Source organism: Aquarana catesbeiana, linkage group LG04 (genome assembly GCF_042186555.1).
Source record: "Aquarana catesbeiana isolate 2022-GZ linkage group LG04, ASM4218655v1, whole genome shotgun sequence".
In the NCBI taxonomy this organism is placed as follows: Eukaryota; Metazoa; Chordata; class Amphibia; order Anura; family Ranidae; genus Aquarana; species Aquarana catesbeiana.
In genome coordinates, this window is record NC_133327.1 from 388,402,006 (window position 1) to 388,427,732 (window position 25,727).

Below are 25,727 nucleotides of genomic sequence, written 5' to 3' on the forward strand. Positions count from 1 at the left end.
AATGTGTTTTATGGCATTTTTGGGTAACAAACGGTGGAGCTCTCTACTCATGCATGCTGGATGCTTATGTAGTCATTGTTTGCAGGTATGTTTTCCCTTTTTTTGGCATTCACTTGGGCTTTTCCTATCTTTTTCATTGTTGCTCAAGGATCATTGTGCTCTTTATCGCATTTACCTGGACTCTTACTCTCTCCTGCTCAATGCTTGCTCTGGAATCACTGTGTTGGGCTCAGTTTTTACTAGTCAACTTGTCGCTACAAAGTCGCATGACAAGTCGTACCCCATGATTTCCAATGAGTATTGTTCATATCTGTGTCCATAGACCTTAAGAATACACAGGCATTGCTCCAAGTCGCATCAAATTTGTGGCAAAATCATGCGACTTTAAGGTCGCAATAGTGGAGACTTAGCCTTATGCTGTTTTTCATTTCAGTCTGCTGCTTTGCTGTTTCTATGGGGAATGCTGCCTAGTCAGATCACCCATTGCTTTTGAAGGTATAGGAATCAGGTAAGTAGTGAAGATTATAAAAAAGACAGCCAATATCTATAGTCCTGTAAGGACCACAAGATGGAGGGAGCCTTCTGAAGGTCAAGACAAGTCACCATCTAAGAACAGACATTTAGGCAATGTTGATTAAGTTCATCATCTCACCCCTCATTATCATTGCTCCCCGTTTACACTACTTGTTACCAGACCTAATAGTCTCTGCATTTGTGGTGGAAAGTCATTGCCTGCCAAGCTAGTATGTCAAATCTGCCTGGAACAAGCTTTATACAGCCCTGCAAGGACCTTAAGATGGAGGGAGCCTTCTAAAAGCCAAAATAGTCACCATTCAAGAGCAGACATCCAGGCAACATTGATCAACATCATCATCTCACCTCTCATTATTATTGCTCTCCGTTTAAAAACCCCACAGATTACCAGCCCTAATAGTTGCTGCATTTGTGGTGGAAAGTCATTGCTTGATAAGCTAGCATTTCAAGTCCACTTGGAGTAAAGAAGGGGATGTCTGAAAAGTAGCCACCTTGATTAAAGAATTGGCCAAGGAGTTGATGCATGAAGTCTGTACTCCCCAGTCAGTGGCTGAATTGCCTAGCAATTCCAGTAGGTGGTGTCCACATTGGAAAGCTTGCCATGGGAAGAAGGAGTTAAAGGGACCACAAGAGATCTAGATCTGAAGTGCCCCTACAAACTGTAGCATCTGCAGGTGCCTACAGACCAGCAATAACCAGCCCATGAGCTGAGTGAGTCTAATGGGAGTGATTTCATAATTATCAACCAGCTGCTGCACCCACAGAACTCTGAGGAAAGTGGCAGGGTCTGCATCCCTTTAGACGTGATTTTCTTTTGCCGGTATCTTATCAAAAATGACATTTTTGTTGCAGTGGATGCCAAAAATCTGACTTGTATCTTGGTGCAGACTTCTGGTAAAATCAGTGAGCCAGTCATACAAGCAGGAAATGATGTTTCAGGGGGGTGTTCTGTACACATTCTGTGTACAGAGCACCTCCAGATAGTCATGTTGCATTGCATTTTACAGAAAATTACAGCCCTACAGATTAAAAAATAAATAAAACTGGTGCAAGATGCCAGACAATGGATCCAATCTATTTGGGAGTAGACAGGATACAGCCATCTCAAGTGTGACCACTAGCAGGTCAGGGCAAATATCATCTTGCAAAAAAAAAACAGAAAATTCAAAGAGGTCCAGCATACAGGCGGCAACTCCCAAGTAGATACAAGGAGGCAAAATCCTATGGAGCGGGAAAAAGATTAGTAAAGGAACTGAAGTACCCAATGTTCATTATTGAAGCCTTAAAGATCTAAGGCACCTGCCTTGGGAAAACAGGTACTTTTAACAGGTACAGCGGAACATTTAAGGGTGCACTCATCTAGGGGGTGCCTGTGTGAAGCTTTAAGCACACACCTGGATGGAAAATATTTAGGATCAGTGGACCATATCAGCTATATTTTCGTGACATTGGTGGAAGTTTAAGGGAGGTCCACCTCTTCTGGTACAATTTTTTTTAATTTATTTTTTCTCTTTTTTTTAAATCAAAGTTTTTATTAATATTTACAATACAATGGAAATTTAAGATGGTACTCAAACATATGAGACCCATCATGCATCGTATAGGCAAGATGATAAGAATCCAAACATACATAGTCACGTATGGGAGAAATATAAACATAGCGTTACTAAGGTAGAGTATACATACAACCGATTACTGATATAGTTTGCAAACAGCGAAGGGGTAGTCAGTCATCCCTGGAGTGGTAGAAAATTAAAGCTTATCAATTGGTGACTTGGAAGAGGGAGATGATGTCTCAAGTGGGTGCAGAAGGTTACTGGGAGGTACCATGAAAGAAAAGGGGTAGTGAGAGAAGATAGTATGAGTGTGAGTGGGTCCAGTGATCTAAATCATTACATTACATGGTCCATTAGGGAATTCTGTAATGTGCTCACATCTCAGAGGACAGACAGGGGAAAGGAATAATACAAGCGCAGGTGAGAAGCAGAATACTCACAGAACGGTAGTGTGGTTCCTATGTAGGACATGGCTTAAATGAATAAAATAGATCCAATTTATCAAGGCATTAATAATGATTTGTCGAAATCGGGGTTAGCAGTGCTTGATCCAGGGTTGCCAAACCTTTTCAAATTTCCTTATTTTATCATTTTCAAAATATCTGTGCAAACTGAAAAAACAAATATTGTATAAATAAGTGGTGTATGAAAACACGTGTGAAATGTGATAATAATCACTTCAAATCTTAATAAAAAATAGTGTAAAACGCAATAAGAATAAAAAACACAATAAGCATAGAAAACAGAATAAGAATAAAAAACCACAATAAGAATAAAAAAAAAAAAACTCTTCCAAAATGTCAATATGGCTAATGGTAATGAAAAGTCCAAATGGATAATATATGTGCATATAATCCTCCAGGTGCACAAGAAAAATAAGAGGTGTATCCAGATGCGTGACAGAATGGTGTAGGTTAAGGCTGTTGCAAGATAGTATTCATGTGAAATTCCGTGAATTCTCTCACCAGGTGCGGTCTCACAAAACTCTCACCTTAAGCCTATGTAGTATTTCGCATCCACAGGTATTGGTATAAGTCACAGCCTTCTGTCCAGGTCCTAATGATTTAGTGGATACTGCAGGTGTGTTCATGGATAGTTCTCCCCTTCATGGTACTTCACACATATGTCATGGGTTAATCCGGTATCACCACAGCATATAGGGGGAAGGAAGAGAAAAAGAAGCCTCCACTAGCGCAATATGTTAAAAGTAGGGGTATGTTTATGCCAACAAAGTAAACTCGTACAATGTTGTAGTTAAAACCAAGCAAATTGGACTCTTATGCCCCGTACACACGGTCGGACTTTGTTCGGACATTCCGACAACAAAATCCTAGGATTTTTTCCGACGGATGTTGGCTCAAGTTTGTCTTGCATACACACGGTCACACAAAGTTGTCGGAAAATCCAATCGTTCTGAACGCAGTGACGTAAAACACGTACGTCGGGATTATAAACAGGGCAGTGGCCAATAGCTTTCATCTCTTTATTTATTCTGAGCATGCGTGGCACTTTGTCCGTCGGACTTGTGTACACACGATTGGAATTTCCGACAACGGATTTTGTTGTCGGAAAATTTTATATCCTGCTCTCAAACTTTGTGTGTCGGAAAATCGGATGGAAAATGTGTGATGGAGCCTACACATGGTCGGAATTTCCGACAACAAGGTCCTATCACACATTTTCTGTCAGAAAATCCGACCGTGTATACGGGGCATAACAGTGTTTCAGTTAAAATCAAGTAAAATAGAATGACAATCAATGTACGGGGTTCTGAGCGTCTCACATCTCCTCTTAGTGTAAGTCCGACTCCGGCCACTCCCTACGCATTACGACAAGTCACGTGTCTTCATCTGGGGAACCGGATTGGTAGAATGCTCCTAGCCTATATAACGTAAAAACTGGAAATTCAACCGCGGCCATGTTTTTGGTGGTAGATTCTTTGTTTACGTGGCGTCCATTATACTGGTGACTATTGTAATGTGTATAGCGGCCATTTTGTTGTGGAGTAAATAGATCACAAAGGATATAGAGATTACTCTGCTAAGTCATATTAGTGACAGAAAGAAAGAAACTGTAAGTGATAAGTCCTGCTAACGCAACTTTGATACATGATAAATTTAAATAAAAAAATGTTGCAGCGGACTATAATGGAAAGTGTCATGCATGATTACAATGAATTTAATAATAGACTATGTTAGTCGTACATCAAAGATGAGACGACAGTGTGTCCTAAAATGCAGTCTGTAGAAGTACATATCATAAAATTTATAAAATTACTAAAATTAAAATAAAATCGATCAAAATATTTTATAATAAAATAGGCAACATGGAGGTGGGTATAGATACTCACTCCAATTGAGCCCAAACAGGGTAATAATAAATATTATTGGAAACTAATTTGAAATTGCTCAAAAAACAATTGAGGTAAAATTCTACATTCATACCTCCAGGTATGAGAGTCCGCATGGTATGGATCCATTTTGACTCTTTTTGACTGATAGTTCTAACCATATGACTGCCCCTCCATGCTTTTTTATATTTCTCTATACCCCAGAATTGGAGTTGAGAGGGATCTTTGTTATGTACCTGGGCAAAATGTTTTGATACATTATGTTTGGGGAAGCCATTTTTAATATTTTGTACATGTTCCTGTATTCTAACTTTTGAGGGCCCTTTTGGTCCTGCCTACATATTGGCGGTTACAGCTACACTGTAATACATAAATGACTCCCTCCGTGTGACAGCCTATGAAATCTCTAATACTAAATGTTTGTCCTGTATTTGTGGCTGTGAATTCTGTGCGTTTATTTTGAAATTTTTTTGAATGTTGGCAGGCATAGCAATTTCGACAGGGATAAAAACCCTTTCCAGAGAAGAAGGTATATATAGGTTTGGGGGGTGGTTCAACTACAGATTTTACGATAAGATCTCTAATGATAGGTGCTCTTTTGTAGACTATATTAGGTTTATTTGTAGAATTTTCTTGAGATCTTTGTCGTTTTTCAGGATATGCCAATGTTTTTGAATTAGTTTGGCTACATCTTTATGTTGGGTGTTATAATTCAATAGGAGACAGGGTGCTTCATGTTGGAATGTCTTTTTTGGATGATCTTGTAGCATAGTTGTCCTATCCATTCCACTGACCTGTTGAATCTGATTTTCTATCCAACCATCATCATAACCCTTTATTTTGAATCTTTCTCCGATCTGTTGGGCTTGAGTCATTTGGTCCTCTTCTTTTGTGCAGTTCCTTTTTATTCTCATTAATTGCCCCTTTGGTATATTGTAGAGCCAAGGTTTGTAATGACAGCTATCCACTGATAGATAGCTATTGGTGTCTATATTTTTAAAGAAGGTTTTTGTCACAACTTTGTCTCCTTCTAGGCTGATATTGAGGTCAAGAAGATCAACCGTCTTTTCATCTATTTTCCATGCCAAATGAATGTTCTTATTGTTCTCATTCAATCTATTAAGGAATTGTTCAAGGGTATTTTTGTCTCCATTCCAGACTATAATTAAGTCATCTATATACCTCCTGTATAAAGTGAGTTCAGCAGGGGTATCAGTATGAACAGCTGTTTCTTCCCACTGAGCTATAAAGGCATTTGCAACACCCGGTGCAAATTTAGCATCCATTGCAATGCCAATTAGCTGTTTATAATACGTTTGGTTATGCCAAAAGTAATTGTGCTTCAAACAGAAGTCCAGGCATTTAATCAGATATTTTCTTTGTCTGCATAGCAAATTGCTATGCTTTCTAAGTAACCATTTTGTGGCCGAACAAGCATCGTGGTGTTGAACTATCGTATATTACTATGTAACATCGGCCGTGGCTAGCAGGGTTCTACCTTCTAAAACTGGTGATGTTGTCAAAAGTTGTAATATGTGTTTTGTATCCTTGAGGTAGGCTTGAGTCTGTTGCACTGATGGTTGTATATAGTAATCTAAGTACTGTCACTAATATGACTTAGCAGAGCAATCTCTATATCCTTTGTGATCTATTTACTCCACAACAAAATGGCCGCTATACACATTACAATAGTCACCAGTATAATGCCCGCCATGTAAACAAAGAATCTACCACCAAAAACATGGGCGAGGTTGAATTTCCATTTTTTACGTCATATAAGCTAAGAGCATTCTACCAATCCCGTTCCCCAGATGAAGACACGTGATGTGTCGTAACGCGTAGGGAGTGGCCATAGTCGGACTTACACTAGGAGGAGACATGAGAAGATGCTCAGAACGCTGTACATTGATTGTCATTCTATTTTGCTTGATTTTAACTGAAACACTGTAAGAGTCCAATTTGCTTGGTTTTAACTACAACAGTGTATGAGTTTACTTTGTTGGCATTTAATAAACATACCCCTACTTTTAACATATTGCACTAGTGCAGGCTTCTATCTCTCTTCCTTCCCCCTATATGCTGTGGTGATACCGGATTAACCCATGACATATGTGTGGAGGACCATGAAGGGGAGAACTATCCAAGAACACACCTGCAGTATCCATTAATCCATTAGGACCTGGATAGAAGGCTGTGACTTATACCAATACCTGTTGCTGCGAGATACTACATAGGCTTAAGGTGAGAGTTTTGTGAGACCACACCTGGTGAGAGAATTCATGGAATTTCACATGAATACTATCTTGCAATAGCCTTAACCTACACCATTCGGTCACACATCTGGATACACCTCTTATTTTTCTTGTGCACCTGGAGGATTATATGCACATATATTATCCATTTGGACTTTTCATTAGCATTAGCCACATTGACTTTTTTTTTCCAAAATTTTTATTACATTTTACAGAAATACAGGGGTTAAGCAGTATACATATCAATATACAGAACACAAGAATCAGAAAGGCAGAGACATTTTTAAAGGCTGAGTAGCCTAACACAAAAATAACAGGAATATGTGTCTCAGCGTTAGAAGTGTGAGGAGTCACAAGCTTAGATAAGAACTGTAACCATTAGTTGCACTCGAACTTCATGGAACACATTTGGTGCACTATGTGGGATTCATGGAAAGTGATATTCATCACGCCTGTGAGGGCTAGTGTTGCGTAATATAAGTCTAGGAGTCTAATATGAAGGTTGAGGCAAGCATAGATGTTATGTCCACACCGTCGAAGGTTGGCCCAAGTAAATCAATGTCAAATTTTGAACGGTGTGGTAGGGCATTATATCTAGTCTCATTGGGGAGCAAAATTGTAAGATTGACAAAGCGGAAGAAGAAAAGGGAGGGGGGTTCCAGTGACCTTTCAGAAGCATGTCTATGCTAGGAAACCAGGGCATTCGGAGGTAGAGTGGGTGTGGTCCATCAGTGGTCACTGTGAGAGGGGTTAGTGGCCAGTGGTGACCTTTAGGGTGAGAACGAGGTGTGGGAAGCATGGAGGATTTAGGGGTTGGCATACGAGAGTGTTGGGTGTATGGTTTATGAGTTCTAAGAGCATAGAACAATTCAGGGAGTTCCTGGTGTGGTGATGAGGTGGCAGGTGGTGTAGTCTGAGTCGTGGAATGTTTGTAGTGGAACCAACATGCCCACATGGTGTCTAATTTGTTTGGATTATCGTTAGCTTGACTTATGAGTTTTTCCATGTCTGCTATTCTATCTACTCGACGGATCCAATCATTTACCGTTGGGGGAGTAGCAGTCCTCCAAAGGAGTGGAACGCATAGGTTGGCTGCATTAATGAGGTGTAACAAAAGTGATCTTTAATAGGAACCAAGGGGAGCTGGGGTGTGGTGTAAGAGATAATGTGCTGGACAAAAGGCTGGTTTATAGGTGGTTATTTGTGAGATCAGTTGGTGGATCTCTGACCAAAATGGTTGAATGAGGGCACAGTCCCACCAAATGTGAAGTAGGGTGCCGCGAGCTGCGTTGCATCGACAGCAAGTTGGGGGTACGGCGGGATGGAAGTGGTGGACTTTGTCAGGAGTCCTGTACCATTTTGAAAACAGTTTGTATCTATTTTCCTGTGTTGAAACGTTGATTGAGCCTTTATGAAGGAGGGTAAAGATGCGTTCCCATTCAGTAGGAGTGAGATCCAGAGAGAGGTCTGACTCCCATTGTCGTACTATTTTGTCTTCCTTAACCTTATGTCCTGAATGAAAGAGAGAGTATATGGAGGAGATTAAGTGGCCCTGAGGTTCCGTGCTTATACAGAGGAGTTCAAAGGGTGAGTAATCTCTGTGCCATTGAGTGGTGAGCTTGGTATGGGCAAAAAAGTGTCGTAATTGGAGATATTTATAAAAGGGGATATTGTATTTAGGGATTGTGGCGGAAATCGTGTGGTGCGATAGGAGTGACCCATTTTGGAAAAAACGCTGTGCCCTGGCATGCGAAGTGCGTGCATCAAGAGTTTGGTCTTTAAGTGTAAGTCCCGGGGGGAATTCTGGGTTGTTTTCCAGGGGTGTCATAGGCCCGAAGGAAGGAGTGACATCAAGTGTTTTACTTGCTGTTTTAAAAATGGAAAGAGTGGCTCCAATGAGTGGGTGTGACGTGTAGTCTTTGGGTATAGATGTGATTTCGATCCACGGCGAGTTTGGTATGGGTAAATTGGCAAAAGAGTCTTCCAAAGTGATTCAATCTTTGGTGAGACGGTGTATATGACAGTTTACCAACCTAGTCAGGTGTCAGGCCCAATGATATTTTTAAAGAATGAGAACTGTAATTTGATGGGAATCGCTTGAAAAAGGTAAAGAAGTCTGGGCAAGACGTTCATCTTTATTATGGCAATTCTGCCCATCCAGGAAAAGGATCCCAGATGCCACTTCTGAAGATCACCTTGGATGGACAGGAGCGTTGGTAGAAAATTCCTGGCATAAAGTTCATTTAAATTGGATGGGATCTTAATTCCAAGATAGGATATGGCATGCTGTTCCCATTTGAAGGGGAAGTTAAGTTTACATTGGGACACAGTGGCAGTCGGTAGTATAATATTGAGAGCTTTTGATTTTTCGAAATTAATTTGGAGGTTGGAAAGAGATCTGAAATGCGAGAAGTCTACCAGCAAATTAGGGATGGTGGTGATGGGATCTGTAAGGAAAAGTAGGATGTCGTCTGCATATGCGGCCATTTTGTATTGCTTATGATTAATTTCTATGCCTTTAATGGTGGGGTTATCTCTGAGTTTGCAGAGCATGGGTTCCATGGTCAAGATAAATATTTGTGGGGATAGGGGACAGCCCTGACGGGTTCCATTGGATACAGAAGAGGCGTTCGACAGGCTACCATTAATTCTGATTCTCGCCTTTGGAGAGGAGTAGAGGGTCAGGATCATTTGTAGCATGCGGGGTGGTAGGCCTATCGCTCGTAGCGTGGCTTCCATGTAATCCCGGGCCACCCTGTCAAACGCCTTCTCCGCATCGAGGGAAAGGAAGAACCCTGGAGTGGAAGTTTTGGAGAGCCAATGGTGGATGTTCAAAGCCTTGGTGGTGGTGTCCCGAGCTTCTCTGCCTGGGACAAAGCCAGCCTGGTCTAGTGATACAAGATTCTGAATGTAAGGTAGGATGCGGTTCGCCAAAGCTTTGGCGTAAAGTTTTAGGTCCACATTAAGTAATGATATTGGGCAATAGTTTGATACTAGCGTGCCTTGTTTGGGGTTAAGTGTGATGTGTGCTTCAAGAATATCTCTGTGGGCTGCCAAGTCAGGTGAAAGGTTATTGAGGGCTCTGGTAAGATGGGGGACAAGAATAGTCGGGAAGGATTTATAGTAGCTGACCGACAGGCCGCCTGGGCCAGGGCTTTTGCCTGTTTTCATTTGTTTTAGGGCAGAAAGGATTTCCTCTGTGGAGAGGGGTCGGTCTGGCACTTGAGAGTCATCAAAAGAGAGGGGGGTAGGGCCGGACTGTGCTAAAAAGTCTGTCCTATGATCTATGTTGTTTTCAATGGTGTGGGCGGTTGGGAGATTGTAGTGGACAAATTGGTCAGAGATGTCCTCGTTAAAAACCACTGTGTGGCCAGATGGGTGGTGTATTTTGTGGATCGTCTGGGCAGCCCTCTTGGTTTGGAGAGCTCTCGCCAGGAGTTTGCCTGCTTTGTTGCTAAATTCATAATATAGCTTTTGTGTCAGTGCAAATTTACGTTTCAGATTACTAATGAGTGTTTCTAGGAGTTCCTCCCTTGCCATAGTGAGGTCTGCCAAAGAGGAGATCGCCAGGGATGCCTTGTGTGCCTGTTCTAAGAAGTGGATGCGTGTAGTTAGTTCGGTAATGCGTGCGTTCCTGCATTTGTTCCATTGCGCTGCTAGAGGCAGCAGTTCCCCCCGTACGACGCATTTATGTGCGGCCCATGTGACCATTGGTGCAACAGATTCTGGGGAGTTTTCTGTAAAAAAGTTAGAGAGGCACGTGGTTATCCGTGGCATGTTAATGGTGTCGGTCAGTAAGGAATTATCGAGCCGCCAGATATGGGTCCTGGGAGGGGCTGTAGGCAGAAGCAAGGTCATGGATATGGGGTTATGGTCAGAGAGTATAGATGGGTCAATGGTGGCTTTGGCGAGATAAGTCAAATCTTTCTGGGAGATAAAGAAGTGATCCAGTCTGGTATATTTACCATGTGGGGCCAAAAAGAAAGTGAAGTCTTTCACTTTAGGATGCAGTGTGCGCCATGTGTCATGGAGTAGTAAGTTATTAAGTTGTGTTTTAATAGCCCGGAGAGCCCTGTATGTCAGGGAGGATGTTCCGTTGGAGGTGTCCATAGAAGGGTTAAGTGCCACATTAAAGTCACCTCCAACTATTAGGGTACCTGTTTGGAAACTGGTGAGCTGCTGGAGTGTGGTACGGAAAAAGGCAACTTGCTTGGAGTTGGGGGCATAAATATTGGCGATTGTGAGGGGTTTACCGTGAAGGGAGCCCTTAATAAAAAGGAATCTGCCATGTGGGTCCCTTTGAACTTCAGTAACCACAATGGGGCAATTTTTGGAAATCAAAATGGATACACACTTTGATTTCGCCTCATTGTTGGAGGAGTGATAGACCGTGGGGAAGTAGTTGTTCTGTAGTTTAGGGATGGCGTCCGTTCGGAAGTGTGTCTCTTGTATAAGTGCTATCTGGGTCTTTGATTGTCGTAGGCAGTAAATAAGTTTAGATCTTTTCTCAGGAGTGTTGAGACCCCTAATATTGAGTGAGCATAGTTTAAGGGGTTGTGTGCCAATCATCTGGGGATTTGTATTAGTTGTGTCTGTCATGGGTGTGGTGTCAGGGGGCGAAAGTGGGGGGAGAAGAGGGGGGAAGTGCCTCCGGTGTATGTGAATAATGGAGGTGAGGCGCGCTGGTCACTGGAAGGAAACCGATGAGGTGTGGAGCGGTTTGTTCACAGACCTCAGAGATATAGTGTATCGGTGAGGTACAGGACGTAGATGGTGTGAGTGTCCCTTTAAGAGGTACAGCGTCCCGATGCGTACTTGTGTGGGGGTTGGTCTAAACCAAAGCAGTAAAGAAGGTGCAAAAGTAAAAAAAAAGAAAACAAAGAAACAAAAAAAAGAATAGAGTAGATTCCAAAGTCCGCCGCCACAGGATGGTACCTAGTATTAGTGGAGGCGGGTGGTAAATGTGTAAGTAGGGGGTGAGAAGACATGAGCAAGGTGTCTGGGACACCTCAGGGAGGTGCGCTAGTAACAGGTGACAAGTATCCAGTGGGACCATCTGTCAGCCGCAGCGTGAGTGGGCTGGTATACTACCAGCCATGCCAGCCCCCTCAGGTTAGCAAAAAGTGCCAGAAATGGTAATTGCCTGGGCCGAGAGCTGGTGTCATGACAATAAAACTAATACAACACTAACATGCATAATATAGCCAAAAGGTATAGAAAAGGTAAGGTATGAAGCCCTAAAAATCTGAGGTAGCACATTGCGAGTGTGGACATCAGACCGTCCAGTACAAAGTGACAACACAATTATTCAATGCAGTAATGTATTGAACAGTGGATAATGTGAACTGCATTATGAGTTACCATTAATGCCATATAGAAGAATATAGAAAAAACAGGAGCCTTGGTATAACTGTGGTTGGACAGAGAAGAAAGAGGAAGATAAACACAGTAGGTGTGAGTTGTGTCTATGCCAGGCCATGAGAGATCCTCAGCCATCAGGTATCGGTTCTGTTGATCTCTGCATTAGTCCAATAGGAGGTGCGGGTTAGCCGTCATGAATAAAGATTCGCAGTGTCGGACCCCTGTCGGAAACCATATTGCGGTGTAGACCGCTGGGCTGCAGATGCCGGGCAGAGCTTCACATGTGGCACAAGAGGTGTCATTGCAGAGGGAGTCTCTCTAGGCTACATTTGTGCGTTGGGAGAGACCGGCTGGCGGAGTAGAAGAAGGATATGGCATTGTGAGTTGTCCATGAAGTCTCCAGGTAGGTTTGATTGAATCGTGTCACCAGTTTCTGAAGTGGAGAGCAGCGTCTAGCAAGTCTTCCTTTCAGCGGGGGGTGGAGTTACATGCCGCCTGGAATTCTGGTAGTTGTAGTTTTAGACCTAAAACTGCATTACCGGGCAGAATCCGGCAGCTTACTGTACGTGGAAGAGCCAGTGATGTAACGAATAGGGAAAGTGATCTGTTGTATAGCAGCAGTCCATGCCGTGAGGTGGGAGAGAAGGCGTTCAGCCATCTTGAATGTGGTTAGGGATACCAAAGAGTTATGAGGAGGGGCAGGACTGGGGGGGGGGGGTCCCAGCCACCAATTGTGCAGATTCCATAAAGTTAAAAATAAAAAACAAACAAAAAACATGGAACCATCACCTAGGTTGGAACAGTTCTAAAGAACGGAAGAAGTGAAACCTTCCAAAGGGGCCAAACGGGGCAAACATAAAGTAAAAGCTGGTACACGGCACACACTTCAGCGGTCTCTGCGGGCTTTCCGGGACCGAGGTGACTCTGGTGAGCTGGGATCCTTGTAGCCATTGCGGGGATTTGCTTGACCTCTTAGGGCGGAGGGAGAGCGTCTCCTATGAAATCTGGTGGCCTGGGTTTCCATGGGTTCTTCCCGCACTGTGTCCTTTCTGGATGTCATGGGGCGGAACGCTGCATACCAGTTAGGAACTGGTATCAGTGGTATGCCAAGTGCGCTACAGAAGTGTAGCAGGTCCTCAGGTACCTTAAGGAGAGCAGTGCGGCCATGCGTGGAGGCTGAAAGGCAGAATGGAAACTTCCATTTATAAGGGATGCTCTTCTCCCGCAGGGTGTCCAATAATGGTTTAAGGTCTCTTCTGTGCTCCAGCGTAATGCCAGATAGATCTTGGTAAATTTGAATGGGTGTGCCTTCATGAAGAATTTGTTGTCTTCCCCTGGCCTGTTGAATTATTTCTTCCTTTAATTTGAAATCCACTAGACAGCAGATGATGTCGCGTGGGGGGTCGCTCTCTCTGCCTTTAGGGCGCAGGGCGCTGTGTAATCTCTCCATGGTAATGGGGGTCTGAGGGGGCCTGCGAAGGATGTTATTGAAAAGATCCGTGACTGCATGAGAGATTTGATCACCCTCGATTGTCTCCGGCATTCCGCGGATCCTGAGGTTATGGTGCCTGCCTCGATTATCGAGGTCCTCGAGGTGTCTCTGAATGTCCCGCATTTGCAGTGTGTGTGAGTCAATGCGGGAGGGGGTAGCGCGGAGGGTCGATTCATGGTGGTCTGATACCCGCTCCACCTTGTGCACTCTGTCATTAAGTTCACGCAAGTCCAGCCTCAGCTCGGAAATGGCTGCAGAGAGGGTATCTTTGATGTCATCCGCAATTGAGCGGAGGTCTTGTAAATTCAGTGGGGGCTGGGGGCCAAGCTCAAGACCGATTCCCCCTCCATGCGGGGGAATATGTGGGGGGGTTGAGAGTGGTGGGTCAGTCAGCAGTAGCGGCTGTGTTTGGGAGGGTCCGTGATGGGAAGACGCCTTATTGCCCCTGCCAGCCCTGAACATCTCTGGGATGTTATTGCTCTGTGTCCCTGAGAGTGCCCTGGGAGAGTGAGAACAGGAGGTGGAAGAGGTCCGGGAGGCTGTCCCCATCGTTCCAGTTCTGTCGGCAGTGTAAATACCTCCGGTATTTGATAGCTTTCTCCTGTGGCGGCCGGAGCTCAGGGATCAATTGACCTTCTTCATGCCAGGTCAGGCCACGCCCCAGCCATATTGACTTTTAGGAAGAGTTTTTTTTTATTCTTATTGTGTTTTTTTATTCTTATTGTGTTTTTTTTATTCTTATTATGTTTTCTATGCTTATTGTGTTTTTTATTCTTATTGCGTTTTACACTATTTTTTATTGAAGATTTGAAGTGATTATTATCACATTTCACATGTGTTTTCATACACCACTTATTTATACAATATTTGTTTTTTCAGTTTGCACAGAGATATTTTTCTTACACTTCTCACATATTTATTTATTTATTTATGCGCGAGATCACTTTGATTTTTAACCCATTCATTCTATGTTTTGCTTCAGCCACAACCAAAGTCTGAGATTTCCATGCCTTGACGATGGTTTGTTTAGCTGTTGTGGTGAGTTGAAAAAGTAATTGGAACTGAGAGTGTGTAAGCTCAGTTGGGTTAAGGTTTAAGAGAGCCATCACCAGGTCAGATAAGGCTTTAGAGGCCATATTAAAGATGTGCTTCCAGAACTCTTGGGCAACAGGGCATTGCCACCATATGTGCATGTGTGCACCATGAGCTGAACAGCCCCGAAAGCACGTCCCTGAATAAGCTGGGGCATACTTTGCTATCCTTGCTGGTACCAGGTACCGACATGCTAGTACTTTGTAGTTGGTCTCAGTTGCCACCACCTCCCACATTGACTCACACACACTGCAAATGCAGAAGGTGGTAGCACGGAGGGTCAATTCATGGCAGTCTGATAACCGCTCCACCTTGTGCACTCTGTCATTAAGTTCACGCAAGTCCAGCCTCAGCTCGGAAATGGCTGCGGAGAGGGTATCTTTGATGTCATCCGCAATGGAGCGGAGGTCTTGTAAATTCAGTGGGGGCTGGGGGCCAAGCTCAAGACCAATTCCTCCTCCATGCGGGGGAATATGTGGGGGGGTTGAGAGTGGTGGGTCAGTCAGCGATAGCGGCTGTGTTTGGGAGCGGAAGGGTCCGTGATGGGAAGACGCCATATTGCCCCTGCCAGCCCTGAACATCTCCGGGATGTTATGGCTCTGTGTCCCTGAGAGTGCCGTGGGAGAGCAAGAACAGGAGGCGGAAGAGGTCCGGGAGGCTATCCCCATCGTTCGAGTTCTGTCGGCAGTGTAAATACCTCCGGTATTTGATAGCTTTCTCCTGTTGCGGCCGGAGCTCAGGGATCAAGCGACCTTCTTCATGCCAGGTCAGGCCACGCACCAGCCATATTGACTTTTTGGAAGAGTTTTTTTTTTTATTTATTCTTATTGTGTTTTTTTATTCTTATTGTGTTTTCTATGCTTATTGCGTTTTACACTATTTTTTATGAAGATTTGAAGTGATTATTATCACATTTCACACGTGTTTTCATACACCACTTATTTATACAATATTTGTTTTTTCAGTTTGCACAGAGATATTTTTCTTACACTTCTCACATATTTATTTATTTATTTATGCGCGAGATCATTTTGATTTTTAACCCATTTATTCTATGTTTTGCTTCAGCCACAACCAAAGTCTGAGATTTCCATGCCTTGGGGATGGTTTGTTTAGCTGCTGTGGTGAGTTGAAAAAGTAATTGGAACTGAGAGTGCGTAAGCTCAGTTGGGTTAAGGTTTAAGAGAGCCATCACCAGGTCAGATAAGGCTTTAGAGGCCATATTAAAGATGTGCTTCCAGGACTCTTGGGCAACAGGGCGTTGCCACCATATGTGCATGTGTGCACCATGAGCTGAATAGCCCCGAAAGCATGTCCCTGAATAAGCCGGGGCATACCTTGCTATCCTTGCTGGTACCAGGTACCGACATGCTAGTACTTTATAGTTGGTCTCAGTTGCCAGGACAGTCAATGAGGAGGATATTGTGGCCATCCAGATAGTGGACCAATCTGCGCTCTCAAACGTGCAGCCCAAATCCTGTGCCCATTTATCCATGTATGATGGTGGTGCATTATCTGGAGTGGTGTTCAATTGCAGGTATAGAATTGAGATGAGACCTCGATCGTGTTGGTCGCTTTTACAGATTTGTTCAAATTGTGTCATCTGACTCAGTAGTGGTCCCTTTCTGAGGAATGGCATATTAAAAAAAAATTGATCTGTAGGTAGAGGAATAATTCAGCCCTAGGAAGTCCGTAAGACTCACATAGGGTGGGGAAAGTATGGAACACAGTGTTGGAGACCAGTTTGTGAAGTGTGAAGAGGTTAGCATAATACCAGGCGTTGAACGCGGTAGACAATTCCAGGCTGGGTAAAATGCAGAGTTGCGAAGGAAGGAAAGGAGTGGGTTATGGGGGGATTGTAGGTTTCGTGTGTCTCTGAATTTGTCCCATATATTTAGGGAATGTTTGATAATGGGGTTGAGGATAGTGGTTCTATCTTTTGGAGAGAGTCCTAACATATTAGCTACAGAGATGGGATCACAGTTGACAGATTCAATTGCTACCCAGAGTGGTATTTCTTTAGCCACATGGTATTTAGGTAATTCCACTGCATAATAGTAGGATGAGAAATTTGGGATTCCCAGGCCTCCGCTTAGTTTGGATAGATAAAGGGGAAAATTTGGGGATACGAGGTTTGATATCGCCCCAGATGTAGGACATTACTCTGCGTTGTGTGAGGCGTAGGAAATATGATGGAACTGAGATGGGAAGTACATGAAAGAAGTATAGGAATTTGGGCAGTATCGACATTTTGGTAGCATTAATTCTACCCAACCAGGATAGGGGAAGAGAGGATCATTGAGCTATGAGGTTAGTAACTTGCTTTAGTAGGGGTAAGTAATTGGCAGAAAATAAATCCATTATTGGTATGGGAGATGATGTGGCACCCACATAAATGGCAGAGAGGACATAGCTTGTTGAAGGTCTGTCGGTGCTAGGGATATATTAAGTGCTTTTGATTTATTAGGGTTAACTTGCAGGCCAGAGATTTGGGCAAAGCTTCCTAAAATGGAGAGCAGTTTGGGGGCAGAAATGTGGGGATGGGATAAGAAGATTAGGATATCATCCCATCTGGCAAAGAGACAAATTTTGTGTTGGTGACCTCCCAGTTCTATCCCCTTGACATCAGGGTCCGATAAGTAAGGCGAACAGTGGGGATAGGGGACAGCCCTGCCTAGTGCCTCTTCTGATGTCAAATATTGCAGATTTATAGCTATAATATTTGATGTATGCTTGCAGGTTGTCATATAATGAAGATACCCAGGTCAGGAAATGGTTCAACAAGCCCCAGTGCTGGAGTGTGTAGTTGAGAGTTGGCCAAGTGACCGAGTCAAATGACTTTCTGATGTCAAGGGACAGAAAGCAGGATAGGATATGCCTATTTTTGGCTGCTTGAAAGAGTAAGAGGGCATGTCTGATATTGTCGCCAGCTTGACGGATTGGGACAAAGCCTGTTTGGTTTTGGTGTATTAATTGCCCAATAATGTTGTTCAAATGTGTTGCAAGAATCTTGGCTAGTAATTTAATATCGAGGTTTAGGAGTGAAATAGCATGGTAATTTGTCCAGGAAGAAGAGTCTGACTTAGGTTTGGGTATCATAGAAATCATAGAAGTTAGTGTTTAGTGTCCTCTTAGCAGGGAATTGAAGGCACTTGTGAGCACAGGAACCAATATGGGTGCGAATTGTTTATAATAGGCTGCCAAGAACCCACCAGGTCCTGGTCTCTTATGCGGTTTCAACACTTTTATGGATGCTGACACTTCAATATCTGTAATAGGACACTCAAGCAAATCCTGCTGCTCTTGGGTAAGTGAAGGGAGGGTGATACGGGAAAACAGGGCATCAACGCTGGTCGGATCAATGTTTTGTCAAGGTGAGGAGTTTGGCTAATTTAGAGCAAAATATTTCCAATATTTTAACGGCGTTGCTTGTGTATTTATTGCGGGTTGTTTTTAAAATCTGACAGACTTCATGGGGTGATGGATCGCCCGCAGCATCCGTGCCATAGGCGTATCAGGTTTATTAGCCTTGAGGTAGGATATACAGTATATTGACTTTTGTGGATAAGTTTGTCAGCAGATTCAGTTAAAAACAAGTCAAAATCTAGTCAAGCCTTATAGACGTGGGTTAGTAGTGGGATTAGGGGTCAGTCTGGAAGGCAGCGTGGCATGTATCAAAGTTTGCTTCTAGCTTTTGAAATAGGGCTTTGCTTTCCCATTTAAGGATCATTGCTAGTTGGATCAACCTGTCCCGTATAACAGATTTATGCGCTTCTCACAATGTCAGTGCCAATATTTCATCAGTAGCATTGTCTGAGATGTATTCTTTGAGGGCCATTTCTACAGCTAAGCAGTGGGTGAGGTAGGTGAGAGTGGTAATGTTAATATACCAGGGGGTATCTTGGGGATGGGGAACCTATTGTGGTGCAAACTGCGCAATGATCAGTCCATAAAAAAGGAGGTGATGACAGAGGATAGTATTTCTGGTATTGTACCGGTCGCAAAAAAAATGTGGACAATGCGGGAGAAGGATTTATGCGGGTAAATCACCTAGTTGGAGTCACCACAGAGAATGACCGTTCTGAACTTATGTTTATCCATGACTTGGAAAAGATGTGAGAGGAAGGCTGTCAGACGCTTATTAGAAGAGTAGTAAGACACTATTGTGATCGCAGTGTCTGATAAATGACCAATGAGGATCAGATATCTACCTTCGGGGTCTTTAATTTGGGATACAAGGATGAATGGCGAGGAACGGTGAAATCCTATAAGGGTCCCCCGTTGTTTGGTAGTGACTGAAGCTGTATAGACTTGTGGATAGGAGATACTGAGGAATATGGGGGTGGATTTTTCAATTAAGTGGGTTTAAACCTATTATATGCGGTTTAACAGCTGCAAAAGAGCGTAATGCCTTGGTGCGCTTGTGTGGGTGTTGAAGTCCTGAACGTTCAGAGAAAGAATGTTTTTAAGGGGGCCATAACGTGTGCATGTTAGTTGTCACGGTGCTAAGGACATATCCTGGACAGAGGATCGCATCTACCGTGTGAAGAAAGGGAGAAGAGGAGAAAGAGACATACATGGAAGGAACAAATAAGAGTTGAACAACCCTGAGCAATAGGGTGCAGGAGCGTGCCAGGGGAGCAACAAGTGGTCCCGAGGAGGCTCTGACGCTGTCATCAGAAACCTGCATAATAGATGCAGAGGGCTGTCAGCAGTAAATGGGGGAGCAAGGAATTCCAGAGGGGAAACACTGGAGAATAAAAAAAAACAATTAAACATATAAGTAGCTTGGCATTGGTGGCACTCAGGAGCAGCAATGGCCTCCTGCCAATAAAATTATATATATATATATATATATATATATATATATATATATATATATATATATAATTTAACAAAAAAAAAAAAAAAAAACACAAGGGGGTGGGGTGGTTTGGCCAATGACATGAACAAAAGTTTGGTGCCTGTCCCAAAAGATATGTTGGCCTGGAAAGGCAAAAAGGCTCTGTTCTAAGCCATGGAGAGTAATCGATAAACATCAAATAAGCTGATCCCTCTTGTTTGACATTAAGGCAAGGGCAGTGTCTGTGGGAGGGAGTGAACAATGCAGAGACGTTTCATCCACCTATGGGAACAGTAAGGGGGATAGTTATAACATGGTGATGCCAGGTGGGCAAAGTCAGTCCATTGAATCTTCGGTGGGTGCTACCTGATTATCAAAACAGCTGCGTTTGTAGAGGTTTTGATGAGTGTCCTGTGCTGACATTGGCTACAGCTGTTGGCTTTTGGGGAAAGCGCGAGGCCGAAAGCCTGCGAGATGAATCTTTATGTCGAGAAGGCCCAGGTCTTGTAGGGCTGTCTGCAATTCTATCGCTGTGCGGCAGAAGTATTTGGTCTCCAAGTGGGTAAAGCATACCAAAAAGAGCAAACCCCAGTGGTATGCAATCTGGTGATTTTGAAGAATCAGTAGATGTGGCTTGAGAGCACGTCTCTTAGCGACTGTGAGTGGGGACAGGTCTGCATATAGCTAGTATGAATGTCCTTGGAAGGACAAGGATTCTTTGGTCCTGGCTGCTGCAAGTAGCTGCTCCTTGGTGCGGTAATAATGAAACTTGGCTATAACTTTCCACGGTGGACCGTTGGCTTTACAGGCAGATAAGGCCCTGTGAACCCTGTCCATCTCTAATCTTTAACAGGGATTGCTGGTTGCAGTTCCTGGAACATGGCAATCATAGTGGCTTGTAAATCGAGCACCGTTTCAGCGATCCCCCTGATTTAATGGATTAGAGCATCGGCCCCTATTCTCCTGGTCCTCTAAATGTGTCTGCAGCACTAAATTCTCTTCCTTAAGATTCTCAATTTCAGCTGTGTAGTCCTGAGTGTGATTTTCCAGCTCGTCCAACCTCCCTTCTCAGAACCACTCAGTGGTTCTGTGTCCCAGCTCTCTGATCTCACGTGTCAATTTGTCTGTTATTTGGTCTGATGTCTGTTTCAGGGTGTTTTTTGTAACATCCTTTCAAACTGTTTGAACATACCAGACTGAAGGACAGAGTGTGTGCTGCCAGTATCTGAATCGGACTCGCTATCATGCTGTGCCTGCGAGTGGATCAGGGACTTGGCTGAGCGTGGCGTGCTGGGCTGTGAGGGGGACAGCGCCATCATGGCTGATGAGCGGACCAGTGCGTCTTTGATGGTATGAGTTTTTATCTTTGCTTTTGGGCCTCCTAGGACTATGGCGACGTGATCGGCGGTGCCCGGAGACAGCGGGTATCAGTGGGTGGTGTCCTTGGAGCTGAAGCTACGCTGTAACCTCTCGTGTTGTTCTCCCTGGAGCGGACTTTTAAATCGGCATTACCAATTTAGAGTCCACGCATGCGCCCCGATACAATAATTTTTGTTCAAAAGGTATAACATCATGACAAACGTTCACCCATGCAGGGGCATAATTTAATGAGCATAACAATCATATAACATTGAAAGGTGGGAAGTCCACCTTTCAATCTCTTTACAAATTCTGGTCCAGTTTGTAGCTGTATTAAAAAAAAAAAAATACAAGCAATTGTGAAGGTTCCAGGTGCCCAGAAAAGATGAGGTTTCGGTTCACCTCTGTTCCTAGCAATAAAATAAAAATAGAAATCAGGTAATCTGTGCCCAGTGCTAAAGTTGAAGAAAAAAAACTCAAAAGCACAGGAAGTTGGAGTCGTGCAAGATGGAAAGCCTCCAATCAATTATATTATTCATAAATCTGGGAGACTGGATGCTCTGTAGGTTTACACCTACTTGTCCCAATTCATCCTCAATTCCTCTACCAGTTTCAGTGCCTCCCCTTCGGTCTGTACATCTCCCCTAGGGCATTCACAAAGGTCTTACTGTTTGCAATAGTGACGGAAAGAATTCAGTAGAACTTCCACAAGCGAATATCTGTCCTCTGATAGAGAAAGCCAAAGGTGCTTTGGGAGTGAAGTCCTCTTCCAGCAGAACAGTGCCGGAGTATCCTTGTTTCTTCGTAGGAAAGGAATTTGAAGTGATGGACTTTATAGGCGTAATACAGAAGTTTTTTAAAAAAGAATTTTAATATTTATTACAAAAATAAAGCTAAAAAACACATACATAGACTTGCATATATTCACGGATAATACCTATGAGCATGTTAAGTACACCATCTACATGTTTAGTACATATTTAAACAAGATTCAAATATTCGATCATTTTACTTGTACAATCGTAACAGGTTTCAAAAGAGACAGTGTATCATGATAGCTCAACTTGCTCTACATGTTACGTGTTCAGTAACGCTTCCTCAGGAGCTTTTGGCATATTCTATGAACAAAAGAATAGACATAAATTCATTGCAATCTACATAAATATGGGAAGTGTAGAGTGATTATTCCTGCGCTATCATGTACAGAAAGAAGGAGCAAATGGAAAAGCTTCCTGCACCGAATAGGGTCCAGCCAAACCCAAATAATCAGAAAAATGCAATGGAGGGGGTGGTGCTGCGCTAGACCAGCAATAAAGCAGTGTTAAATAAATACTAAAATTCAAACAATCCCAAAGGGATAGGAGGCATACCACTAACATAAATGATATGGAAAGATATTATATGACATCATATCTATACAATACAATAGAGATGAGGGGTTAGTGCTGCGCTAATCCAACAAAAGGACAATATGTTGCTACAGGTAGTAGTACAAAATGGATAGGAGTAGGTGGGAATCTAAAACTACAGATGAAACAGTCCCAAAACTAGTTGCAAATCACTGAATATAGATGAGTAGGGGGTAATAGTATAGCATAATATATGCAATGTATATATGAATGGTGAAGTGCACAATGCAAAACATAAAACCAGAAGCGATTAATAAAAAATGTGCTAAATATAAATGTGCAACAATAAAAACTGTGTAATGCAATCAAATGTGCAAAACTCTGCAATAAATAGAAATTCATGTGCCAAAGTGCAAAAATGAATATATGAACAATATACCGCGGCATGTGCCGTACACACAGCACATAGACCACAATGCAAACGTGCCAGCAGAAAGATATATATCACAAAAAAGTTCAAATCATTCCTTGATGTGCAGATGCTACAAAATAGTAGTGAATCATTCCAATGTGCAGGTATCAAAGTGGAGTGCTAGAGTGAAGGAGGGGTGGTGAGTTCTTCTTCATGCAAAAGATCACACACTAGTAAGCAGTGGCCCCTTACCTTACAGTAATGAGGTAACAGCATAAAGCAGGTGCTGGTAATGGCTGCCTCTTCTTATGGTCCTGGGTCAGAGTATGTTCTCCAGGGACCCTAGTCCCTCAATGGGTGTAGGGGGAGTAAGAAAAGCGAAGGAGGTACCAGATAGTATAATATTGTTTTAAAAAACCAATAAGTTTTATATAAACAGCAAATAAGTACTCACATAAACAGCAGGGTAAAGGAGCATTGGTCTCCAGTGAGCGGTGAGCTCGTAAGCCTATGTCAATAGCGAGTGCCTGTCCCACCCCTACATGTGACGTCACACAACACGTGACTTCATCAGGGATGAAGTCTGATGAAGTCATGATGATGAAGTCACGTGTTGTGTGACATCACGCGTAGGGACAGGACAGGCACTCGCTATTGACATAGGCTTATGAACTCGCCACTCATTGGAGACCAATGCTCCTTTACTCTGCTGTTTATGTGAGTACCCATTTGCTGTTTAAATAAAACTTATTGTTTTTTTAAAACAATATTACACTATCTGGTACCTCCTTCGCTTTTCTTACTCCCCCTACACCCATTGAGGGACTAGGGTCCCTGGAGAACATACTCTGACCCAGGACCATAAGAAGAGGCAGCCATTACCAGCACCTACTTTATGCTGTTACCTCATTACCGTAAGGTAAGGGGCCACTGCTTACTAGTGTGTGATCTTTTGCACGAAGAAGAAGTCACCACCCCTCCTTCACTCTACCACTCCACTTTGATACCTGCACATTGGAATGATTCACTACTATTTTGTAGCATCTGCACATCAAGGAATGATTTGAACTTTTTTGTGATATATATCTTTCTGCTGGCACGTTTGCATTGCGGTCTATATGCTGTGTATACGGCACACACCGCGGTGTATTGTTCATTTATTTATTTTTGCACTTTGGCACATGAATTTCTTTTATTGCAGAGTTTTGCACATTTCATTACATTACACAGTTTTTATTGTTGCACATTTATATTTAGCACATTTTTTATTAACCGCTTCTGGTTTTTGTTTTGCACTGTGCACTTTACCATTCATATATACATTGCATAAATTATGCTATACTATTACCCTCTACTCATCTATATTCAGTGATTTGCAACTAGTTCCGGGACTGCTTCATCTGTAGTTTAAGAGTCCCACCTACTCCTATCCATTTTGTACTACTACCTGTAGCAACATATTGTCCTTTTGTTGGATTAGCGCAGCACTAACCCCCCATCTCTATTGTATTGTATAGATATGATGTCATATAATATCTTTCCATATCATTTATGTTAGTGGTAGGGTTGTCCCGATACCACTTTTGTAAAACCGAGTACAAGTACCGATACTTTTTTCAAGTACTCGCCGATGCCGATTACCGATACTTTTTGTCATGTGACAGTTTTCAAACCACAATACAGACTAACGATATCTTCTTTATAATTATGAAGAACTGTAACTCAAGACACAAAAGAATAAAACTGTTTTATTTGCTTGTGTCACACAGTAAACTCAAAGAATTATCACAGAACATGTTGATAAATACAAAAAATATATTTTACAACATCAAAATATATTAATAACAATAACAACAATAACAAATGTAAAAAAATCACACAACCAACCAAAAGTTACAGGAAATATAGCTAATAGAATTATTTCTCAAAAGTTAGTGGCAAATTCTTTTTAAGGAATAAAAGCATCTCTGCATGTTCAGCCATAAGCCTGTTTCTGCTATCAGTAAGGACATTAGACACTAAGCTGAACAGTTTTTCACTTTCCACACTACTGCATGGGGCAGAAAGATATTTTTGGGCCATTTTTGCCAGAGTTGGAAATCTCACTTTATGAACTGCCCAGTACTTCAGGGGTTTCTCTGAACGAGGTACAGTGATCTCTTCCAGGCAAGCTTCCAGCTGTATAGTAGCAGCTTTTGGAGCACTGCTCTCAGACGTAGATGAACCTTCACCAGCAATTTCTGCAAATACACTGTCCAGACTGGTACCTGGCTGGTCACGGTGAGGCCTTTTGGAAGCTGGTTCTTCATGCTCCTCAGATACAATTGTCTCTTCAAAAATGTTTTGCAGTTCCAGTATTAACATTTCTTTTGCCTCCCTGGAAGTGTCTGAATTACAGAAAAATCGATCTTTATACCTAGAAGAAAAAAATAAACAACAATGAATGAATGCAGCATATTCTTTCTGTGAATTAAGAAAACAATTACATTTAATAGCAGAAAAATTAACATTACCTTGAATCGAGTAAAGTTGCGATACAGTAAAGTGGGTTTCGCTCAGTATCAGAGAAGCGCTTCTGCAAAGCAGCAAGCAAAGTGCTCTTCATTGTTTTGATACCTTGGTCCCCATCCACTTTTGATAAAACTTTCTGTAGCACTGTTACTGCAGGAATTACATCAGAGGCAAATGCATCTGAACAACTCACTTGGCGAGTCATCTCTTCAAAGGGAGCCAATATATTGACCATCTTCTCCATCAGATTCCACTGGTTTGCAGTAATGGTGGCAGGGAGCTCATATTCAGACACATACACTCCAGGGGCCCGTTTCTGCTCAATCAGAGACTTCAGCATGTGAAATGTGCTGTTCCAACGAGTCTGCACGTCTTGCTGGAGTCTTCTTATTGGCTGACCAAGCTGTATCTGGATGTCCTGCAGCCGAGAGTATGCCAGGTTAGAATGTTTGAAGTGTCAAATTATTCTGCGCCTGACTCCCACAGCATCTGCAATGCTGCGCTGTGATAACAGTCCCTCTGAGACAGCAAGCTGCAGTGTATGTGCCACACATGAAATACTGTGAAGTTCAGCATCTCCCATACATTTTTATCATGTTTTTGGCATTGTCCCGGA